General features: G+C 40.8%; 1 long non-coding RNA gene across 1 annotated transcript; it reads left to right on the top strand.

Annotated features, from left to right (window-relative positions):
• The first annotated feature begins 308 nt into the window (after positions 1–308).
• LOC121713617 lies at positions 309–17,050 on the top strand. The gene is made up of 3 exons (XR_006032892.1): positions 309–455; positions 14,997–15,084; positions 16,984–17,050. It is a non-coding gene; the product is annotated as an uncharacterized LOC121713617 (long non-coding RNA).
• The last annotated feature ends 201 nt before the right edge of the window (positions 17,051–17,251 follow it).

Genomic DNA, 17,251 nt, shown 5'->3' on the forward strand with positions numbered 1-17,251 from the left:
CTGAGAAAACGATAGAGTGAGAACATTAAAATAAACCAATTGCGACTAAACGACCTGGTTAAAGTCAGTTTAGGTCAAGATTTAAAGTATTATACTTTCAGATACCGTTTGTGTAAAACGAAACGTGCTGTTTAAGGCTACAGCCTTTTATGTTTTTTGTCTAATTGAGTGCTAGCTCCAGAGTATAGCCTGCATCGTCATTGACTAGCAGCATATCTGTTTTGAGATTTTTCTTTTGAATTTCATCAGTTATTACAACGTCAGTTTTCAGAAAAGACTTTATTGAAGATTTGCCTTTCTCAGTTTGATTGAACACAAACTTTTATTGCTTTGAACTGAATGCTTCGTCAGACATGGACAACACATGTAACGACAACGACAAGATGGCGAGCCTACCCAACGAGACAAGATGGATTCTACTACACACAGAGGATTAGCCGGACTGGAAGCATAAGGTTAACTAACTTTCTCTTTTTTCCAGTTTCTCCATTTCTACAATAAGTAATACTTTTCAGTTCCTTGGATAAAACAGAAAAAGACTGTGATAGAAAACCGAACCTAACAAACTGAGAATTGACTGCTACTTGAAAAAAGATTGCTTTGTAAATGTGAACTTGCTTGTATTTCTGTTACTGATGTTGAATTGCTCCACATGTTCTATGTGGATTTGAATGTGCATTTTGATTTGAGGGTTTGAACTGAGATTTAAATAATTCCAATAACTTGAATTTAAACTAAACTTTAATAGAGAATTTAGCTTACAGTAAAAGATTAAATTAGTTTTTCTACAAAATGGGAAATTAAAAGACAAATAGTTTTCTTTAAATAGGAATGAAACTAGAAACAAATAGGAAGTAAATAGAAATTCAACAGTGTTAAAGTGAACTTATGCTACTGATTGAAAAGTTAACTGAAACAGAAAGGTTTTTGATTTGTGAACGATTATCTCCCGAGCTTTTGTACCCATGTATATAATTTTCATTTAACTAAAATTCTAAACTTGCTTTAACCGTGTGTGCTTGTGTTTTACTCTCTCCTGAAAAATACCTTAGATCTTCTGATGGCCCAGATATTGTGTTAGTCTATTGTGTGACAATCAGTTGCACATTTAATGTAAACAAGTGTTACAGCTTGGCGAGCCAGCCAGGAGGAGTATAGTATAAAACACAGACTAAAAAGCACTAAAAGAAATAGATTCGGTTGACTAAAATTGATACAGTAAAAACCTAGAACCGAAAATGGAAGTTATCCAGGAAAAGGGAGTTAAAATACCTAATGCTGTCCTAATCAGCGGCATAACAGAAACCGATACAGATGAAGAAATATTTGACTTTCTAAAGCAGTACGGTTCAATTGATAGGTTTATTCCACTTGCAGACACTAGCTCAGTGTCAGGGAAATCCATAATAGTTGAATATAATTCTGGGAGTGCTGTACAAGACCTTCAGCCCCTCTTACCTCGAACCCAGCAATCCCGTAGTGACTCCAATGTGTCATATAGTGTTGTAGCTCTGGCCAGTGTCTACGCAGAAAGCTGGAAAAGATATAACTCAAACTTACCTGGATGAGCTAAGAGCCATAGCAAAGAGTAGCGGAAAAGGCAATGAAGAAGTCCTGAAAGAGATGTTAACAGAGATTAGTGAAACCATCACCACTACAGAGAACCTTGAGCCAGTCACTGTTGAAACAGTTGCACCTAACAACATCACAATCACAGCCTCTTCCAACGCTGGTGCCATTGTCACTGTAGAACCACAGACACCTCAAAACGTTGTGCATAACAGTTCAGTGCACACAATGCCAATAGGGAGAGCCTCAGTAACTCCATCTCTCTCTAACAGCGACCTGAATCCTCCTGACATTCAGAGAGTAGTAGTAGAGCACATTGTACGCAACAATGACTCAATGGCTCATGGCCATCTACCACTCAGACTGCGAACCTTTTCTGGTAGGACACCTCGTCCGTCTAATGAGGTTGACTATGACACCTGGCGTGCCAGCGTAGAACTGCTCTTACAAGACCCAGCCGTGTCCGATCTTCAAAGAGTGCGGAAAATCTGTGACAGTGTATACCCACCAGCTTCTGATATTATCAAATCAGTTAGCACAGGATCTCCACCAGGAGATTATGTCAAATTATTAGATTCAGCCTTCTCCACCATGGGAGATGGTGATGAGTTGTTCGCCAAATTCATGGGCACTTTCCAGAACACTGGTGAAAAGCCATCAGTTTACCTACAGCGACTTCAAGTGGCTTTGACTCTCACGTGAAGCGTGACGGAGTGCCACCTGCTGATGTGAATAAGCATCTCTTAAGACAATTCTGCAGGGGATGCTGGGATGACGCACTTATTACAGAACTGCAATTAGAACAGAAAAAACAAGACCCACCACCATTCACAGAGCTGCTGACATTGTTACGCACTAAAGAGAACAAAAATTACTCTAAAGCCACACGAATGAAACAGCACCTAGGTGCTAACAAGCAACATGCTACAATAAATTCCCAGATATCATGCTCTTGCCAACAAGAAGAGGTTACCCAGCTTAGCTCAGTCACTGTTCAGTTGACCAAGCAAATTGCAGAACTCCAGAGCCAGCTTGCCACACTGGCTGATAAAAAGCAGACAACCAAAGCAAAAACGACCAGTGGTGTCAAACCACAAAAAGATAATCAGAACTCAAAAGCTGAATCAGAACCGAAATCTAAAGCTACAAACAAGCAACAGGCTGTCCAGCCTAGACCATGGTATTGTTTTAAATGCATAAAGAGTTCCATCTCCACACCATCATAACAAACTTCATCAACAGATACACATATCATCAAACACTGGGCAGTGGAGGGTAGCTGGAACTATTATTGTTATTATTATTATTAGTAGTAGTAATATAAATAGCATCCCCTTCTTTCCCTCCCCCTTTTATTTACATTCTCTGATAAACTTTACTAATTTCACTCTTTCTCTCTGCCTCTCCCATCATTATTCTGACGGGGCCCCATTGGATGGCTTGGGAGACTCGGTCCTGGCGGGTCGCGGTGTGGTTTTGGCATTGGTTGGGTCCTGTGGGTTATCTATTGGCCCTGGCCCCCCGGTGTGCACCCTCCTCATACGCTCATGCACACGCCTTGTCCTGGAAGCACACAGCACGCTTCACTCTCTTTTAATTGCACTACATGTTAGGTGACATACACCAAACATAAACAACAACTACAAAACAGGCTAGGGTAAGAGTGGAGTGCAGGTAGATGCCTCATCAGGTGTCTATCTGCATGCCTCACTTATTTTAATGCACACATTGAGGAGGCATACATCTTACACAGGGTAAGTGTGGTGTGCATGGGGAAATCCTGACAGATATTCACCATGCATGCCCACTTCTTTTAATGCTACACACTAGATAGATTCCTCAACCTAGCCATTCACATACTGTACATATTTAGGTCAAGAGTGGCGTGTTGGGTGAAGGTCTGGGGGCGAGGTGTGGTTGGTCGTGGTAGTGGGGGATGTGTGCATATGCTGGGGGCCTGGGGGGGTGGGTGGCACGCAGGTCCTCCCCTCTGTCAGCTCATCGCAGTATAACAGCGGGGGCTGGGTGGAACTGTGGCCATTAATGGATGTCCTATTATTATACTTATCTTTAATAGAATAATTACAACTCCTCTCCTCTGAAACCCTCCCTCTCTATGTTCCAGCTTCTCTCCTCTTGGCCCAACAGCAAGCCAGCCTTATACATATGCACACACACACACACACACACACACATACATCCTCACATACTCACTACCCCTCACCCCCCATCCCTACCCCCATCCCAACACCACCTCATTCACACTCTCAGAGCTACCATCCGCACCCCCCACCCATCCCCCCTTCTTTTCATTCCGGTCATCAATTTCATCCCTGATAATCATATCTGTAATCATCCTGGACGCAAATCATCCTTAGCCTTTCTGTTATTAATGTTATGTTGTGTTATGTTTATGGAAGCCAAGTCAATGTGATGTTTTGTTAAGTTACAGAATGTGTTTATGTAATGTACATCTGTTTGTCGTATGTAGTATTCTTGTGCATGTCGTAGTGTTGCATTTTCTGTAATGTCAATGATGTTTGCAAATAAAAAAAAATAAAAATAAAAAATGCGGCGAAGATGGACATATCGCAAAATCCTGCAGTAGTGAACCTAATCCTGCATTAGTGGCTGACAAGAAAAGACAATTACAGAGACGACAGAGTGAATGGGAGTCCCATGATGGTCACAACTCTTTAAACTAGAAGAAGTTCCTGTTGCGGAACGAACAGGGACTGGAGAACGTCCCACATGTCAAAATCTAATCCTACATGACAAAACAAGATACAGATCACACACAACAAACGTACCCAAGGGGTTGGTTGGCACAAAGTGTACCACCCAGATAAGAATAGCTGGAAGAAAATGCACCTGTTTATTAGACACAGGATCACAGGTCACGACTATTCCCGAATCCTACTACAACCAATACTTGTCAACAATTTTCATTGAACAATTTATTGAATGTTGAGGGAGCTAATGGTCAAGCTGTCCCGTATCTGGGATATGTGGAAGTCACCATTACATTCCCAAAAGACTTTGTAGGAGTAGACATGGAAGTGCCAACCTTAGCATTGATTGTTCCAGACCTTCCCTCACAGTCTAATATCTTAGTTGGCATGAACACATTAGATGTGCTATACAAAGACTATTCCAAAATACGAAATGTCCAGCATATTCCCCCGAAGTTTGGCTACAGAGATGTATTGAAAATCTTGCAGATACGTCAGCAACAGTTTACTGAGGGAAACATTGGTCTTGCAAGACTACCTGGCAAAGACCCTAAAGTAATTCCAGCTGGACAGAGTATGGTCTTATGTGCGTCTGTCACAGTCAAAGAGCTGCACACTGACAAATGGGCTGTTCTTGAACATCCAACATCTCCTTTGCCCGGAGGACTGATTGTAAAGACATGCATGGTCACTACTGAAAACAAACAGCATTCTCACTTACCTGTAGTGATAACCAATACAGCAGATCATGATGTTGCAATTCCCCCAAGATGCATAGTAGCCCAATTGAATGCAGTGCAGTCTGTGCTTCCCAAAGAAACACCCCTTACAGCCTCCAGCGATGTTAGTAGCATGGCTGCAAGTCCAGAATTCAACTTCAGTGATTCCCCTATTACTCCTGAATGGAAGGAAAGACTAACACAGAAATTGCAGAAAATGCGTGATGTGTTTTCCCAACACCGCTTGGACTTTGGATGCACTGACAAAGTAAAGCACAGAATTAACTTGACTGATGAGACCCCATTCAAACACCGATGTCGACCCATACACCCTGAAGATCGAGAAGGTGTTCGAAAGCATCTCCAGGAGTTGCTAGACACCGGAGTTATAAGAGAATCTGAATCTCCCTTCTCATCGCCAATTGTCGTGGTACGGAAAAAGAATGGAGACATTAGATTGTGTATAGACTACCGCAAGTTAAATATGAGAACAGTGAAAGACGCGTATGCTCTTCCGAATCTTGAGGACACTTTCATGGCTTTGACTGGATCAAAATGGTTTTCCGTTCTTGACCTAAAATCTGGTTATTACCAGATAGAGGTTGAAGAGGCTGACAAGCCGAAGACCACCTTTGTGTGCCCGTTTGGATTCTATGAATTCAACCGAATGCCACAGGGAGTAACAAACGCGCCGAGCACCTTTCAACGCATCATGGAGAAATGCATGGCAGGTCTGAATATGAAGGAAGTTCTTGTCTTTCTAGATGACATCATCATTTTCTCTAGAGACCTAAAAGAACATGAGGAAAGATTGTTTAGAGTCCTGAGTAGGCTAAGGGATTATGGCCTGAAACTAGCGCCAGAGAAATGTGTCTTTGCACAGACCTCTGTGAAGTATCTAGGTCACATAGTATCTCATGAGGGAGTCAAAACGGACCCAGACAAGATAGCCGCTGTTAAAACTTGGCCTGTACCGACAAACCTGAAAGAACTCAAGTCTTTTCTTGGATTCATTGGCTATTACCGGTGGTTTATAAAAGACTTTTCCCGCAAAATTAAGCCGCTCAATGGATTAACATCTGGATATCCACCCACCAGGAAAGGCTTGAATGTGAAGCACAATGGTCAATACCACAACCCAAGAGAGGCATTTGGTAGCAGGTGGACGATAGCATGTCAACAGGCGTTTGAGCTAATAATTAGAGAACTTACATCTGCTCCAGTCTTAGCATTTGCTAACCCCCAGTTGCCTTATACCGTTCATACAGATGCCAGCACTACTGGTTTAGGGGCCGCCCTTTACCAAGAACAAGATGGCTGCCTGAGAGTTGTAACCTATGCAAGTAGGGGACTCTCTCGTAGCGAATCAAGATACCCAGCCCATAAACTCGAGTTTTTAGCCCTTAAATGGGCAGTTACTGAAAAATTCCATGATTATCTATATGGAAGTTCTTTTACAGTAGTTACAGACAGCAATCCTCTAACATACGTGCTGTCCACTGCTAGACTAGACGCAACCAGTTACAGGTGGCTGGCCTCTCTATCTACATATAACTTCAAGTTAATGTATAGAGCAGGAAAACAGAATAATGATGCCGACGGATTGTCGAGACGATCACATGGAGAGCTTTATGACGACCTCACATCCCGGAAAGAGTGTGAGCGTATACAAAAGTTCAGTGAAAGTCATCTGTGCGATGATGAAGTCACCTCTGATGTTGTCCGAGCCATTTGTGAAAGCCGCCTCATCCAGATGTCTGCACCTGCTGCAGAGGCAGCTACTGCGTTTGTTGGTTCTTTGACAATGGATACCGATGCCATACCAGACAGTTTTGTGAATGAAGATCAGTGTGGAGGATTACCTGTAATTTCCCAACTGTCTAATTTCGACCTTGAGGAGTTGCAAATGGCAGATCCCTGTATAAGAGAAGTCACTAGACAGATGAAAACTGGAGAGAAAACATCTCATTCAGTGAGAGAAGCCATTCTACCTCTTCTGCTTAGGGAACTGGATCGCTTAGTCCTACAAGATGAAGTTCTTTACAGAAAGCGAACAACAGGAGGTCAGATTACTTACCAGCTTGTTTTGCCAGAACAGCTTCAAAGTGATGTACTGAAGAGTTTACATGATGACTTCGGTCACATGGGTATAGATCGCACTCTAGATTTAGTGAGGAGGCGATTCTATTGGCCCAAAATGGCTATAGATGTCAAACACAAAGTCAAGACATGTGGACGGTGTGTAAGAAGAAAAGCCTTACCTGAGAAAGCAGCTCCACTTGTGAATATTACCACCTCCAGACCCTTACAGCTTGTCTGCATGGATTTCCTCTCAGTAGAGCCAGATCAGAGTAACACTAAGGACATATTAGTGATAACGGACCACTTCACCAAATATGCCTTAGCGATTCCTACACCCAATCAAACGGCCAAGACTGTTGCGAAAAGCCTTTGGGAACACTTGATCTCTCATTATGGCTATCCAGAAGGTCTACACAGCGACCAAGGCCCTGACTTTGAGTCCCGGTTGATAAAAGAACTATGTGAAATTGCTGGAATTCAAAAAGTTCGAACAACACCTTACCATCCCAGAGGAAACCCAGTAGAAAGATTCAATAGAACACTCTTGAGCATGCTGGGTACCCTGGAGAACAAAAGCAAAAGTCGCTGGCGAGAGTTTGTGAAACCGCTTGTACATGCGTACAACTGTACAAAAAACGACACAACTGGGTTTAGTCCATATGAACTCATGTTTGGCCGTGAACCAAGGTTGCCAGTAGACCTAGCTTTTGGACTACCCTTGAGAGACAAAGAACATACATCACATTCACAGTACGTACAGAATCTGAAATCAAATCTTGAGGAAAGCTTCAAAATTGCAGCTGAACATTCAAAGAATATGGCAGGACAGAACAAGACCAGATACGACAAACATGTGACTGCCTCACAGTTGAGAGAAGGAGACCGTGTGTTAGTGAGGAACCTACGCTTGCGTGTGAAACACAAACTCGCTGACAAATGGGAGCAAACCATCTACGTGGTAGTTAGCCAGGCTGGTGATCTCCCTGTCTATAAAGTGTGTCCTGAGAACCAATCTGGACCAATGTGAACACTGCATAGAGATCTACTTCTGCCTTGTAGTCTTCCCCCTGAAGAAGATGAACAAGTTGAATCAGTTCCTGTCCGAACTCGTAGAACTAGAAGAAATTGTAAAGATGTAACCTCAGTGGAAGAAGAGGGAATGTCATCTGACTCCGAAGATGATGTGCCTTACTTCTTCAGACCCTATGATTTTGAGATTGAACCTGTTAAAGGGAAAGAACCATGTACAGAATGGATTGACCAGAGAAATATGGAGCCTAACTCCAGTCCTGCTCAACCAGACATGATCAGTCAAACCAGAGAGGAGGTTTTGGAACCTCAGAGAAATGAGAGTGACTTACCTGTGAACACTTCTGCTGCTGAGAGTGACTTACCTTTGACCGCTGAAGAGTCCACTGGAGAGACTAACTCACCTGTCAGTTCAGAAGCGAAACCTGTGGAAGAAAATCAATCTGAAAATATGTCCAGTCAGAATATCTTACCTGAGGACAGAAATCTGGAACCTACCTCAGACTTGGAAGAGAGGATGAGAGAAAATCAAGAGACACAAGAACAGTTGACTAGTACAAATAGAGCACCTGATCAGACCTGTGAACAAGAAGAACCTACACTAAGAAGGTCTTCCAGACACAGAGAACCACCTAGGAAGCTGACTTACCCTGAATTTGGGAACCCGTTAGTGACTATAGTTAAGTCCCTTTTTCAAGGTCTAAGTACAGCCATTGTAGAATCACTCCCAGATTTAGCTAACCCCGAGTATCTCAGTCCTATAATAGCACAGCCTATTAGCATGCAAAGGGACTTGCATATATTCAGAGGGGGAGGGTGTAACCCAGGTTTACAAACTAACCTATGAACCCAAAATAAGATCAATAATAATAAACATCAAAACAGTGTTTAGTTTATTGATTTATATTTTATTGAAACTAAGAAAGAAGTGACAACAGAAAATATGCATTGCAGATATTTGATTAAGAAGTGAATAAAAATGAACTCTATAGCTTTAAAATAGTATAGCTATAATGACTAGGAAAATGTTAGAGCTCCCTCTACAGGATGTAGTGAGAGGAAACAGGGAATCGAAACTTAACTAAGAATTCGTCAGTCCAGAAAAGAAAGAGAACGAAGATTTGAGGAAAAAAGAAGCGCTGAGAAAACGATAGAGTGAGAACATTAAAATAAACCAATTGCGACTAAATGACCTAGTTAAAGTCAGTTTAGGTCAAGATTTAAAGTATTATACTTTCAGATACCGTTTGTGTAAAACGAAACGTGCTGTTTAAGGCTACAGCCTTTTATGTTTTTTGTCTAATTGAGTGCTAGCTCCAGAGTATAGCCTGCATCGTCATTGACTAGCAGCATATCTGTTTTGAGATTTTTCTTTTGAATTTCATCAGTTATTACAACGTCAGTTTTCAGAAAAGACTTTATTGAAGATTTGCCTTTCTCAGTTTGATTGAACGACACAAACTTTTATTGCTTTGAACTGAATGCTTCGTCTGACATGGACAACACATGTAACGACAACGACAAGATGGATTCTACTACACACAGAGGATTAGCCCGACTGGAAGCGTAACGTTAACTAACTTTCTCTTTTTTCCAGTTTCTCCATTTCTACAATAAGTAATACTTTTCAGTTCCTTGGATAAGACAGAAAAAGACTGTGATAGAAAACCGAACCTAACAAACTGAGAATTGACTGCTACTTGAAAAAAGATTGCTTTGTAAATGTGAACTTGCTTGTATTTCTGTTACTGATGTTGAATTGCTCCACATGTTCTATGTGGATTTGAATGTGCATTTTGATTTGAGGGTTTGAACTGAGGTTTAAATAATTCCAATAACTTGAATTTAAACTAAACTTTAATAGAGAATTTAGCTTACAGTAAAAGATTAAATTAGTTTTTCTACAAAATGGGAAATTAAAAGACAAATAGTTTTCTTTAAATAGGAATGAAACTAGAAACAAATAGGAAGTAAATAGAAATTCAACAGTGTTAAAGTGAACTTATGCTACTGATTGAAAAGTTAACTGAAACAGAAAGGTTTTTGATTTGTGAACGATTATCTCCCGAGCTTTTGTACCCATGTATATAATTTTCATTTAACTAAAATTCTAAACTTTCTTTAACCGTGTGTGCTTGTGTTTTACTCTCTCCTGAAAAATACCTTAGATCTTCTGATGGCCCAGATATTGTGTTAGTCTATTGTGTGACAATCAGTTGCACATTTAATGTAAACAAGTGTTACACAACCTTTTAGATCGCTTAAAGTGGCAATGATAAAGTTGATTTTATGAGGCAAATATCTATAAGTTATCTATCAGTGAAAATTCCTGTGGGTAGTAAGAGTGAATCAGTGTCAAATGCTCAGAGGAACATGGATAGTCAGGGTGTAGGGCAAGAGTGAACTGTAAAAGCAAATGGTGAAATGGTTGGCAGGTTCAAAATCGACCTTGGCAGAAGCCATCCAAATGGGTCAAGGTTAAGTGCAATCCAGCTATTGCTTTCACCCTAATAGACTTATAACATTACAGGTATTATGTAAGCTACTGCCATTCTGGCATTGTAGTGTAGATGTACTGTTCCTTCTGTTCTTCATGGTATTACCACGTAGCAGCTGCTTGTTGACAGAAAGAATAACACCACATAGGACAGAGGAACATGTACAGTACATCACGATCAGTGCAACATTAAGATCAATCCATGATGTCGACCCCAAATTATATTAGACATCAGTAGTTGCTGTAAAAACAGTACTTCTTGAGACTGGTCATGTTTGATCCAGTGAACTTTGTATCTTCCCGCAGTATTTGGTTTACGCTGACAGGTGGACTGTGTTTGTGCAGTTGCTGAAGGATTTCGCAGGCAGACACACAGGGGAAGGGATCAAAATGTGATGCCACTTTGGATGTGACATGGTAACGCTTCCATGTCTGTTTCCCTCACGATCATAATCCTCAACACTTGAGAAGGCTCTGTCAAAGACTTTGATCTGGGTTTTCCCGACAGGAGACAGGAAGGGAACGACCTAGTCTCGAAGACTAATTGGAAATGAATTTGGAGCTGTAAAAAGCCATGACGGCAGTGGGTGATGTGTGCAACTTAGAAATTATCCACAGAGCCTTGGCAACTTGGCATAGGAGGCCTGGGATCATGTAAAGATCGAATTGTACTCACTTAATGAAAGTACTATTCTCAAGAAATAGATCAGATATTGGATTATGTAGGATTACGGCAATTTACAATTTTGACATGCATTTCCTTCTAGTATCCCCTCCAAAGAGATTCCAGCTTTCCTAAATGCTGTCCATGTATCCTTTAAATAATCAAACATGGCTTGGTTACGGCATGGGCGTGTTCTACACCCTGATTGATTGAAGGCATGGAGGTTTTATTTTTGGGCCCACAATCTGATGCACGGGACAAGCATGGCAGTCACTGGCAACAGTCATGTCTGGGATGCAGGCCCCAGCAGTTGTGAACTTTGGAACTCTAGCCGTTCATGTTTAAAGGCCACAAGAGATCAGATAATCAGTTAATCTTGCATTACTATGTGTTACTATTAGATACAATTACTACAAATAAATGTGCATAAGAACAATATGAATTTTCAGACAGACAGAATCATGCCACACTGGAAGTAAGTCAGGCATTAATGTTGTTAATGCTTGTTAATGTTCTGGAAAGAAACAAGTCACTCTGTATGTCTTCTCTCGGACACCGTCCTTCTTGGAGAACCAGGCAGGAGGTCACAAGGTATTGTTACAGACAACCTATCCTCTCAGGATTAAGAGATCAAACCATCTTGCCTATCGTTTTCCATTTTCATTAAATGTCACATCGCATAGTGATCATTCCTGACACCGGCCAACCTGAGTGAGCGCTAACTAGACAGCCAGCCTGCCGGCTGCTCTTGCTGTGAACACGTGGCTCCACTCAAGGGTGACATCAGGCATCTCATGACAGTCAGAAAGGCATGGAGCTTATGAGTGAGCAAAGGACAATGTAATGTTCGAGAGCATCATATGCCAATTAACACTGTTGTTTTATTGTGATGACCCGAAAACATTGCCATGTACAATAGTGTCATTATTGATTATGAGACTATGTGACATACAGTGTAGACTCATATGTTATGTAGAGCCGTATGTTTGCCTGGAGTAGGCACTGAGGGCTTCTAATACTTAATTAGTTGTTATGAACAATATAAGAACTATTTAAGGACATCTAAACAAATTAATGTAAACTTAGTATGGGTATAAGATTATTTGATAAATTCACAAGTGTGAAGGCTTTTGAGTGCAGTGATGAGTATGTATACATAGTTATACATACTAATGCCAATAAAAATGAGGCTTTATGAATGCTTTATAACCCTTAATGAATGTGTTGATAATACTTTATGAATACTGGGTTCATAGAAAGTATTTAGTAGGAGCTGTCTCCCTAGCCTGGTTAAAACCAGACTTATTTACTTTGTGAATAGAGTCTTGGGACTCATGATTGGGAAAAGTTTCCAACACTAGCATGGTGACGAGCGTAGATTTTGCGTTTACTTTGAAATCACTGGTCCAGCCTAACCGATTACATTGATCTGGGATTCCTAACGTTACTTCCTACCGCAAAACAGCATTAACTGTCAGGACACAATGTATGTAGGCCTACCTTTGCTGTAAATAAATGTACACATTTTTTCCGACTACATTTTTTGATGTTTGCACTGCAGGTGTTGCTACTATCGTTTACCACAGCCACTTTCGGTTTCGAAATTATGCCGTCATCCTCTCTCGTCGCTGATTGGCCTGATCCTTTTGAGGTCTGATGGAAACGTTAGTAAATCATGGTGTTCCAGACTAGTATCTCCATGAAAGGAGGTCTAGGTGGGCATGGCAAGGCTAGTCTTTCCCTGCTGTTTCTTTGAATTAGTCTGTGATTTCAGACAACTCAAAAGTGATAGCTTGCGTCCCAGGATGACTGTGCTTGACTCATGTCACACAGTCTGTCTATTACCAGCCCACAACAAACATGCCCATCTTGGACAAGCAGTTGGATAAAGGCTTTTCCTGCCCCCTCCATGGTTTGAGTCTTAAAATAAATAGTGCCCACGCTGCACTTCCTCTAGTAAACAAGACCAATGACTGTTGAAGCCGTCAAATATTATGTCTTATAAAGTTGTTGTCGAAAGTACAGCAGTTGTAACTTTTATAAATCATTCATAAAACACAATCATAGATCAAGAACTTGAGTTGAGTTGTCCAGGCACCGACTCCAGCTCTAGTGGTTGTGGCTTTGGATCCCCTTTCTTGAGGAAATATCAGAAGTAATTTTTGCATTTTTATCTTTTAATCTCACTCCCTTGGTCATTAGCTTTACAATCACAAGTAACAAAACTCTGTTGCCCTGGATCATTATCTCTATAAACATATCAGACACTCTTTAGGGTAGACCAACTCACAACTGCATAGATTTTGCTTTTGTTGATATGTGTCTGTGTAAGTCAGTGTCTTGTGGCATACATTAAGTACACATCACATTGGGGAATAATGTCAGAGACGGTACAGAAATAGCCCAACAGGTCATAACAGCAGGAGAAAGTCCTGTTAGTGTCTCCTTGTGGCCCTCCAGGAATCAGATTGTGTGCCAAAAGGGCACTGTCCTGTCAGGGACACAGACGATTGTCGCAGGTGCATCCTTAAATTATGTCACATGTCAAAGCACGATGGAATCATTGTCTGCCTCACGTGTTATGTTTGTTGATCTGATTCACATCTGTTTTTTTCCTGACAAAAGTCCTTACTAGGGTAAGACATACCTGCGAACAGTGTTTTGAGGCATATGAAGACACATTCAAGGGTTTGATAGGCAATGAGCTCATGATCTAGTTTAAATAGCATCTTATGTGAGAGGTCACACACGTAGAGAATTGATTTATCACCACCAAGGTTAGGTATGTCCCAACTATGTGCCAAGGACCGACCTCAAGACTGGAAATATAAATCAGCTGCTATTTTGAAGCAGATGACTGGCAATGTGTAACGTTTTATATGAGGTGAGCCATGTTGCCACAGAATGCCATGGAACATTTTTGGAACAATAAAACTGGGTTAGTATGTATTTATCATGTACTTGTTCAAGTTTGTGACAACAAGGAGTTGGAGGAGTATCACACTTCCTGATGATTTATTTTGGTCTTCTACCCTGTTCATTGTCTGCATTGAGACTGTTATGATTCAATATACAGCAATGCGAGACACACAAGCAGCTCTCACGAACAACACTGACATCACAAGCATGCAATAAATCAAGTTGAGCAAACACCAGACAACTGACACAGAGAGAAATGTTCATGCTTTCAGAAAATGCCATCCACTTCAAAAACATACATTCTGGTGGGAGGTAGGATACACTCTAGACATACACAATAGGCCTATATATAGAAGGTCTTTGCTATTTGTAGAATCTTTTGTGCTTTTGAAATGTCTGTATATCTTTGATCATTCCCAGAATGCAATTTTGCAGCATGAAAAAAGCTGACATTGTTTTGTTCTGACTGCTCTTCGGAAGGTCCTGTGGTCATATCCGCCCGGCCTCATGGAGGATTTGCCATTACCAGTTTGATTTTAGCTGTTTTATTTGCCCCTTGTCTGAGTGGTGCCACACTAGCGTAATTACGTTGGGATAAGGCCTTTGAGGTGGCCATTTTAAAGCCATAAGTGTTGCGTATTGATTTTATTTGCCCCGTGTTTGGGGCCGCTGATGGCTTGAGAAATGAAAGTTTTCCCCAATAGCAAACATCCCAAAGGTTAGGCATGATGAATTGAAATATGGTTATACCTCCATGCATTGATCCCTCTATTGATTTTGACCAGGTCCTCCATATGAGTGGAGAAATTGCAACCAAGCAGGCCCAAACGGTGATGGAGTCTCCACCTTGCTGAACAGACAGGCTCCTGGCAGGTATCAGTGCACTTAACTCCGACTCCTCATCTAGGCTGTAGGCAAGTTTTTGAACAAACTATTTGACATTTGGCCTCCTAATTTGAAGTCATCCGGCCACTGATTGTCACTCAGAGCTGTGTCATGTTTCATGGTCGGCCACCTTGAAAATGTTTGAAATGAGTGAAATAAGGTACAGTATGTCAACTTGATATGGCTATTTACTTAATCTGGGTAATAGACATTTTGAAGATAGATTTGGCTACATTGATACATTTCAGCAGATTACATTCATTAGATTTCAGCAGTTTACATTACATTAGCTACACCAAATGACACTTTTGAAGTACTAATAAAATATCATAATAGAAAGTAGGGTGGCACAATTAATCAATATTTTACAGAAATCACAATTTGAATTAATGCAATTAGCTAGGCTGCCATTAACTGTGCATATCTCAACCCTTGTTTCAGTGGTTAATCTGGTCACATGTATTTTTATATTCATGGCATCCTCCTTGGCAAAGTAACACATGCACTATGTGAAGTAGTGACTAAGATATCACCCGACATATGTCACATAGCAAGCTCCTCGTCACATTCAGGATTCCCATCTGTAGTGGCTGACACACAGTCAGCGCCTTGAACTTCCAAACGGCAGGCAGTGACATAATGAACAGTGCTGTAAAACTAGCATGCTACAATGTGGCAAGCATACTGGCTTCGCCCACATGCTTTTACTATGTGTCAAAAATAAGGTGTCCTATAGCGTTCCGCATCAGACACACACACAACACAGCACTTGTGAGTTTTTCAAAGGGTGGAGGCAGTTGACACAAATATAGTGAGTAAAAATAGTACAAGATACTTACCAAGAGTGTCAAAATAGTAAGTGAAGTTCTTGGTAGTTTATGTCAGGTGAGTTTGAGGCATTTCAGGTATTGGCTCTTTGTAAAAGGTCAAATTGCAGGTCAAATTGGCTGCACCATGATAACCTTTACAGTCTTGTTATTTTGGTTTGGACATTTAATGGACTGACATTAATTTGACTGGGGAGTGCCAAGGCACTGAGAAGTTGTCTGTTAACAGCATTCTCCTCAAAGCACCATGGTATTTAGAGACAACAGCTGTCCTGTTTATTGCAACTCTGAGGGCGATGGGACAATGCTATTATGATCATAGCTAAAGGCCATGACTTTAAAATGTTTTCCAACCCTGTTTTTCCTCTTGCGGCAGGAAGTTAGGCAAATACAGTGCTCACAAGGAGAGCGTGCACTCCTGGAAATTAGCTGCTGTAGCTCATATTAGCTAAAAAACAGATGTCATTAACTGAATTAAGAAGTCACATTTCGAGTTTAACATTTCACAATTTGCCACATTTCTTCCTCCAAATCACTCCAGGCACATAAAACACAAACATGCACTTCAATGTCAAACACCCTTTTGCCATTTTTCGAGGTGTGTTTTCCTGCTGTATTGTACTGAAAAAGGTAATAAACCAGTAAAATGACATATGCAATAAATATGTTGAGGTTACCTCCTGCTACATAACCACACAGCCATTAAAATTAATATGGGTAGGTCTCTGGGACTATAATAACACATTCAGATATAATACTCAATAAATTCAACTATTTGGGCCAATTACTTACTTTATTCATTTAACACTTTCTTTTAGTTATCTTATAATGCAATAAATATACATTTGATGTGTGTTTCCTTGGTACTCGATAGGCTTTGGTTCAATTAGCTGTTTTTTCTGGTACAGGAACATTTTGGTAAACATTGGCTTGACATTAGACAGCTCAGCCAAAACCATCTTTAAAACTGGTAATCACTAAACTGACACACATTACAGCTGTACAGAAACCTTACAGTATATCTACCGTAGGACAGTGATCACTCTTGTCCTTTTTGCAGATCCAACCATCTGGAACCGTCTGAAATGTCATACTGCCTTTAAGCGGAAGCACCAATAACAGGGAGCAGTTTAATGGTCAATATGGTTAAAAACAGTGTGTATTAGTACTGAAAATCGGGTAGTGGATTTTAGTAAACATTTTTTGCCAGTCTATGAGTTACATTGCTTTTCTGTAAATGATGCAATTGTTGAAGCAGCCACAAGGTGGCACACAGTTTCTGCTTTTCTCCTGATAATCCAAATCTATAAAAATGGATTTCCCAAGTG

The sequence above is a fragment of the Alosa sapidissima genome, chromosome 7, assembly GCF_018492685.1.
Source record: "Alosa sapidissima isolate fAloSap1 chromosome 7, fAloSap1.pri, whole genome shotgun sequence".
Taxonomy (NCBI): Eukaryota; Metazoa; Chordata; class Actinopteri; order Clupeiformes; family Clupeidae; genus Alosa; species Alosa sapidissima.